The sequence below is a fragment of the Cynara cardunculus genome, assembly GCF_001531365.2.
Source record: "Cynara cardunculus var. scolymus isolate 2C chromosome LG 13, CcrdV1, whole genome shotgun sequence".
NCBI lineage: Eukaryota > Viridiplantae > Streptophyta > Magnoliopsida > Asterales > Asteraceae > Cynara > Cynara cardunculus.
Genome location: NC_037540.1, coordinates 38,446,744 through 38,454,457, shown reverse-complemented (window position 1 = coordinate 38,454,457; position 7,714 = coordinate 38,446,744).

Below are 7,714 nucleotides of genomic sequence, written 5' to 3'. Positions count from 1 at the left end.
ACCTAAAGTTCTCTTAACACAACTATACGAGTTAAGAAAACCCGAGTGTTATACAATGACCCATTGACCATCTTCATCGAAGCAAAAGGACACACTTTTTTTCTTGAGTTGGTTTCTGTCGGAAAAGTGTGAGTGTGAGTGTGTTGCAACAAACAGACACATCATTTTTTTATCATAGAATACACCCAAACACACCCACATACATACTTTTGATTGATCAGTAGAATCCGATGTTTTTTGAAAAAATACCAATGGATCACCCATGTAATACATGTGTAATATGTCACTGATTTGAATTATCCACCAACCATTTACTCACCAACTTTTGTGACAATTTTATAATGAATCACCCTTTAACGACAAATTTTCCAAGAAAAAGTTCATAGGTAAAAATCTTTCATTTAGCCTTGACAAGTCGTACATCAAGCTTATAAGAGCTTACACCGTCATCTTGGGGAAGATGGATTTGTGAATCATCACCTTGGGGGACATATGATATGAGCGGYGAGTCTTGGGAAGAGGGACCAYGGGTTTAGCCTTGACAAGTCGTACATCAAGCTTATAATGTTGTAATTAAGAGATTTTATAAATTATGCTTAAAAATAAGTACTTCATGCTTCATTAGTTGTTTTTTAAGATTTTTGTCTAAATGTTATATAAGATAGTATACATAGGGTCATTCATGTGAAAACTTGACATTTTGTAAGGGTCATGAGATTTAATTTCAACCGCTCACCTAAAAATGAAAGTTTTGTTATTATTACCAAATCACCCGTCTTTTTTCTTAATCTAGCGGAAGTTACAGGGGTGATATGGGATTTTGATATCCCATTCTTCTCTCGTTTTTCACGTCTTTCTCTCATCTCTCTTAATTTTGATTGAAAACGACACTCATTCCGTTACTTTGACTAAAACAACACCATTTCCAATGACATTGACACCTAGAGCATCTTTAGAACCATAAGGCCATAAGCATGGTTTACAACATGTTGTATCTCTTATAATGTGCATAATGTATGCACATTCTCATTATCATACAAACTACGAGAGTTTCAGGTTTCACAGTGTGCAAAACCTCAATACCATACAAATTACCAAGTTTCTCAGTATATACATTCTAGTATCATCCAAATTATCAAGGTTTTATAGTATGGACAACTTAGCCGAAGTCTATAAACTGCCAGATAGGATAACAGTGGAATGTTTAAAATAAATCGGATTAAATGGAATGTTTGAAATAAATTAGATATATAGTTGAAATATAGAGAAAATTACATCAAAATGAAACAAACTTTTACTGGATTTCTATTTTAAGGAACCAACTTTTAAAGTTATCATTTTAGGGTCTGATAACCATACTTTAAATGTATTCAAGGGAATGATTTACTAGATGATCCATTGATAGTAACATGGTCCACGTTAATTCCATCTAATATATCACATCATATAAAGAATTTAATTTTACATTATAAAGTATTAAATATTATTTAATTATAGTCCAAAAATTGTATTGATTTATCCCTTTTTCAGTTCACATATTTTTAATCTGAATAAAAAATTGATGCATTCACAAAATTATTTATTATATACAAAAACCCTACATTCTAAGTCACAGCCCCAACCCCAACAACCAAAAACAGTGGCTCTTAACCTTCTCTGCAACTCCAGTTACCTGCAATATCCGACGACCTCTTAATCTTCTTTGCTTCTCCGGCTACTCTGCAATTCCGATGACTTTGCAGCTAGTCCTCCTTCATAGGAGAGTGGAAGCAGGGTCGTCCCAATCTTTTTGGATGCCCTGTTACACTATTATAAAAATATAAGTAGATTGAGTGACAATTTGATCATTTGAACCTAATTCCTAAACAATCTGAACACTGAAGTTTGAACAATTTGAACCAAACCTAAACAAATAAGAAGATGAACCTAAAACAAGTGAACAAGTTTTCAGTTTTTTCTTACACTTGTGATTCTGAATAGTGAACAAGCAATAAAAGGCTAAATGCCTAAATAGCTAAATATAAATTGAAGAAATAAGACGAATGGAGGCAAAGGTTAGGTAACACATAAAGTCAGTAAATGGAACCATATTATTAACTAGGAAAATTTGACAGGTAGAAAAGAGAAAATGGGGAACCTATTAATCTAAATTTTATGCAATTCCATTATTCCAAACAATCATGATAGATTGACAGACAAAGAACTGACTTTGTGTATACAAAGAACTGAATAAAGACATAAATCAATAAATCATAATCAATTAATCATAGGAGGATACTTTATCTCACCTTTAGGATTTAGGAATTAGGTTAAAATCGACCACCTACTCACTTAACCAACAGTCCAACCAAGTTACCAATTGACCAAGACCAACACATATGACAATGAAATCAGCAAAAAACAATCAAGTAATCGACCAAATTGTTGAGATTATGAGCTTTAATAACAGTGGATAGTAATCAGATAACAAGTAATCAACAAATCGACCAAACATGCATTTATACTTAACAAAAATAATCTAAAATCTGACCGTTGTTCTAGTTGTCGTTGCATATCTGAAGATGAAACCGAATCATTAGCCATTTTGAAGACTTAAATCGACAATCGCGAAAGGGACGAATAGATAGGAGAGGGGAGATCGAGGCGACGAGGGTAAAGGGTCGAGGGCATGAGGCGCGCGTCTGGTTCTGGTCCAGCGTCGTCCTCGTCCAGCAGTCCAGAAATCGGCATCGCCAAACGCCCAAACCCAAAATTGAAACCTTAGTCGGCATCGCCAAACGCCCATATGGGGTGTGAAATTGGGCCCCAAAATGTTGGGGGCCCTGTTCTGAAGGCCAGATTTAACAAGCCCAAGGACGGCCCTGAGTGGAAGGGTCGATGGCCTGATGGAGGAACTTCAGAAAATGGACGGCAACGGTTTGGACTTTAAATAACTTGGATTTGATGAGTTCTAATCGGTAATAATCAAATTACCAATGTGCCATTTATTGCTAACTATGGAATCATTGACTTAACCATTACGTTAAATGAGGTAACGAGTTGGATCTTATCTTACAATTCAAAATATGAGGTTCTTTTGTGTTACCTCTACATATTATATGATAAAATTTAATATGCTTTTAAGTATGTAGAGTCAAATTTGTACCCTCGATTGGGGAAAGAGGAATGGAGGAGAAAATGGGAGATAATGAAAGATGACGACAAATGGTTTTTGGATGAAGAATTCATTTCACATTGGGATTCCAGTTTTTGTCCACTAATTATCTGTTAAGAAATAGGTCGATCAACATTGTAATTCTTTTTGTTTCTTGATATTCGATGATCATAAATGTAGAATGTGTGGTTGATCATGGTTTTGTCCTCGTGTTCTTAAAGCGATGGTATTGTTGTCTAAAAGTTTCCTTTCATTGGATTTGTTTATCCTAAACTTATGTTTAATATTTCTCTACTTCAAATTATTTTATCTTGAATCACTTGGTAGTTTATTGCTTTTGATTCGTTCCTCTAGACCAATTTATGCACTTGGTAGTATAAAATTTTGCACTTGGTATGAAAAAAAGGAATAACCAAACAAAGGGTAAAATGGTCATTTATATCATACAGGCTGTTTATTTAACACCACAAAACAAACAAACAACAATTTAGCTTAATGCATACAAACAACTTAATCCATACAGGACCTTGGGCTAAATGGTGGTAGTGGCTTATTTACTAAGTCGTATAGAGTTGTTTGGAAGTTGCTTGATGATACTGATTAGAGAATTCAAGTGTTAATAATGTTTTTAGTAGATCATTAGAAACGAAGAAAACAAGCTCGGAAGAAGTCTGAAAGTTGGCATCGGACTTGGGTTGCGTGCCTGATCGTGCATGAGTTCTGAACAGTCCCTAAATGATAACATTTATTTGTTTATTTGATTATTTTGTTTCTAGATTAGTTTAGGATAATTGTTTAGTTTAGTTAAATATTTTATTAGTTTCGTAGTTGGTTAAGGATTAGGATTAGTTTGAATTTAGATTTCATAGTTATCTTTGAGCTAGTTTAGATTATAAACAAGGTTTAATGTTTTCATTACTATTAAGTTTATTATAGTCTATTAGGACACTTTTTAGTGTTACTTAAACCATTTTGTAGGACTATGGAATTTGTATCATAATCCTAGAGTTTTTTTGGACGCTCAAGTTCATCCCATTAACCTAATACAACACCTTTATACGAAACATACATACTTTTTGTCCTATAAACTTAAAAGTCCTATTAACTACCTTATTAGGACACTAATGAGGGTCCTATAAACCCCTTTTTTGTTGTAGTGTCAATATAATTACTTTCAGAGTTTTATTTCTAGTTTTAAGAGTTTTCTCTTATTTTTTCGAGTGCTATGCTGGTAGACTCCTGCTGCATCACTTGATGACTTAATTGGTGGCCAAATCTCTTAGCAAGTTGGAGGGAGCTTAATTCACACAACTATTATTTTTCCTAACCCACCCCTTTGTGAAAAAACCTCCCTGAACTTCCCACAAAGACACATACAATTGGTTTTGCTCTTTATGCCTTTGATGTTGAGGCATCCAAAGAGAGCAATGGATGTCACTTCTGACCCCAAATTTGGCTTGATACAAGATCTTTAAGATCAAAGTCATTCAAAACACCTGGAAGCCTAATAACTTTGGGGAATGTTTTGGCACATACAAGAGTGTCACCCATGTTTTTGAAATTCCTAAATTGTTTGTTTTATAAAATTTGCATACAAATTTATTGAGAATTTTTGCATAATGTTTTGCTAGCATTACAAATTATTGGAGTGCATATGTAAGATAGTTTTGCATGCGAAATTGACATGAATTTTTTCGTTCCTCACCCAAGGATGTACAAATATTTTTTACTAATTTTGAGAAAATTACTCAGTGCATGGTATGTCTGGTTCAAGTTTTAAATTACAAGGAACTACTTTAATTCGTATTTTTGCATACAAAGTTTTGTTGGAAATCTTGTTCCATGTCATTTTGTTGCTAGATGAAATTTTTTGGGAAACACAATTGTTATGCAACGATTGCTTCGAGTTTTGCGCAAGCATGCTGTATTGCACATTTTGGTTAATAATTTGACGCATATAAAAGTTTGGGGTTGAGTTTGAAATACAGGAAACTACTATATATCCTACGTTTGTTTGCAAGTTTTATTGTGATTTTGTTTTATGATGTTTTATGACCCAATAGTGAAATTTTGGAATTTAAATGAACTTACTTTATTGTGTTTGGTGCGTTTAAAGTTTACTGAGAATTTTATTTTATGCGATTTTGTTGGCTAGTTGTGAAGATTTTGACGACCTTACAGTTTCCTTTGAGTTTTATGCAATTGTTTTGTTGCATATAATTCACATACGTATTTTATTTGAGGCTTCTTCATGATATTATAGCCAGTATTTTAGAACAATGAGAGCATATTGATTATTTGCTTTAGGTTTGAAACCAACTTAAATTATTCCATGTTTCAACCCAAGTACGACTAATCTGATAGCAAGACAGAGTATGTTGAATTTATTATTATTGTGATAATTGATGCATGTAATAGTACGCTTCAATTATCATTACATGGATTCATACGTATAATATATTCAAAATTTCATGTGGCTAATGCTATTTTGAATATCTTGTTGCGTGAGCGTCCTTGAATTTATTGTTATTTCAATGATTGATTAATGTAATAGTACGCTTATTTTTGTACTGTCTTAATCTCATATTCGTTCCTCTAGTGGGCAGTGTATTGGCTTAATCTCATATTCATTCCTCTTGTGGGCAGTCTAAAATAGTTAATACGAGTAGACCGCCAACCAATAGTGACGGCTAGGAAGCAAGCGTGATAGCTCGAGGGCAGCTGAGGGGGCCGAGTTTCACATAACTCACTCCAAATCTGCAAAATTTAAGCAATAGAATGGATCATGTGTCGAGGGTGACATTGGCCACCGATACTCCGTTAGTTCAAGAATTAGACCCCCAGTCGATGATGATGGCCAACGTCATACATATGGTGAACTTAGCCATGGATAAGTAACACGAGGCGTTAATGAAACTACCAGGGGTGTTACATCTTGTGACAATTATGATATTGATTCAAAGTATACTTCAGGTGGCATTTGAAAATGCCCAACAAAGATATATGGTTTTTTAAGCTTTTAGATGCAACTGTACTTATGAAGCTATCCCATATAATGTGCACATTTCCAATATTGTAATTTTAGTAACTCTGACTAGATAATTTAAATAAAGAACATTATTGGTATTTTCTAAATCTCTCATATATTTCTGTCATCTCTCCGTCAAATTATAAGCTATCCCATATAATGTGCACAATAACAAAGTGTGGTGTGTCCACAAAGTGATAGCAACATTCACACCATGTATATACTTAGTGTACACATTGTGGTATGTCTGGTTCACAGTGTGATAGTATCACAATAACCATATATACTTGATAACATAAACGTCATTGTTTTAGTGTGTCCATGATGTGATTTCAGTATGTTAATTATTTGAAACCTTATTGTTTTATTATGTTCATATTGTCAATTGTGCTTTCGGCATGTTCGTTGCTTGAAACCATATTGTTTTATTGTGTTCACATAATTTGATAGTTAGATAGAGGCGTTGGATGAATACGAGAGAGAGATGCAGAGATGAGAAAAGAAGGGACAATTACCATTGAAAGTGAATGATAGAGAGAGAGGGGGAGAGAAAGACGTATATTTATGATAATAAATGACTTTCCTTTTTTTTTTAAAGAAAAATATAAATGATTTTCCTAAAAAATGGTTTGTTTAGTAGTCAATAATTATTTAATTACTAAATTAACCTTTTGTATATAATTAATAAATCAAATTAGTTAAGCCAAATGAATAGAACAGAATGAATATCACAAGTTTTGGAATTATAAAATGATCAAGCTTGTACATACACATATATATAGGGTTGGGTTGCAATGAATGTGAAGAAGAGATTTTCATCCTTGAATCAATCATAACTGAATGTCAATAATATGAGGTGCACCGAAGTACACCGAGATGCACCAGGTTAATTCTCTTTTGCAATTCGTGGGCATGAGATTAAAAGTGATCAAAGGTTCAGATTTCTTTTTATGTTTCTCACATAACTCCTTCTCACACGATACTTCACGCATATGTATATGTATATGTGTGTACATATATATATATATATATATAAACGATAGATCGTGTGAGAATAAGATTTTAAGGTGAGAAACATAAGAAATGATATGTATCATTGGTCACTTATAATATCACCTTCACCCTATGAATTGCACTTGATACGGGAATTGGTCAAGTGCATCTCATCATGGTTGATCTTCAATTAGGAATTTAGGATTGATACAAGGTGGAGATTAGGGGTGTGGAAAACCCGAATGAAGATAATGGAGAAAATCGTGGAGAGATAATATATATATATATAGTCAGGTTGAGAGAAAAATGCTAAATGAGGTATTATTTGGCAAACATAAGTTAGATTATAACCTAGTTTATAAGCTAGCTTATTTTCGAATAAATGTTTAGATGCATATAAGTTAGCTAATTGAAAAGCTAGTTGGAGTAGATTATTATTAATTTTTCCAATTATAACCCTGATTAATATTAATTATTATTAATTATTAATAGTTATTAATTTCAATTTTGATTTATTAATTTTAATTTATAATTATTTG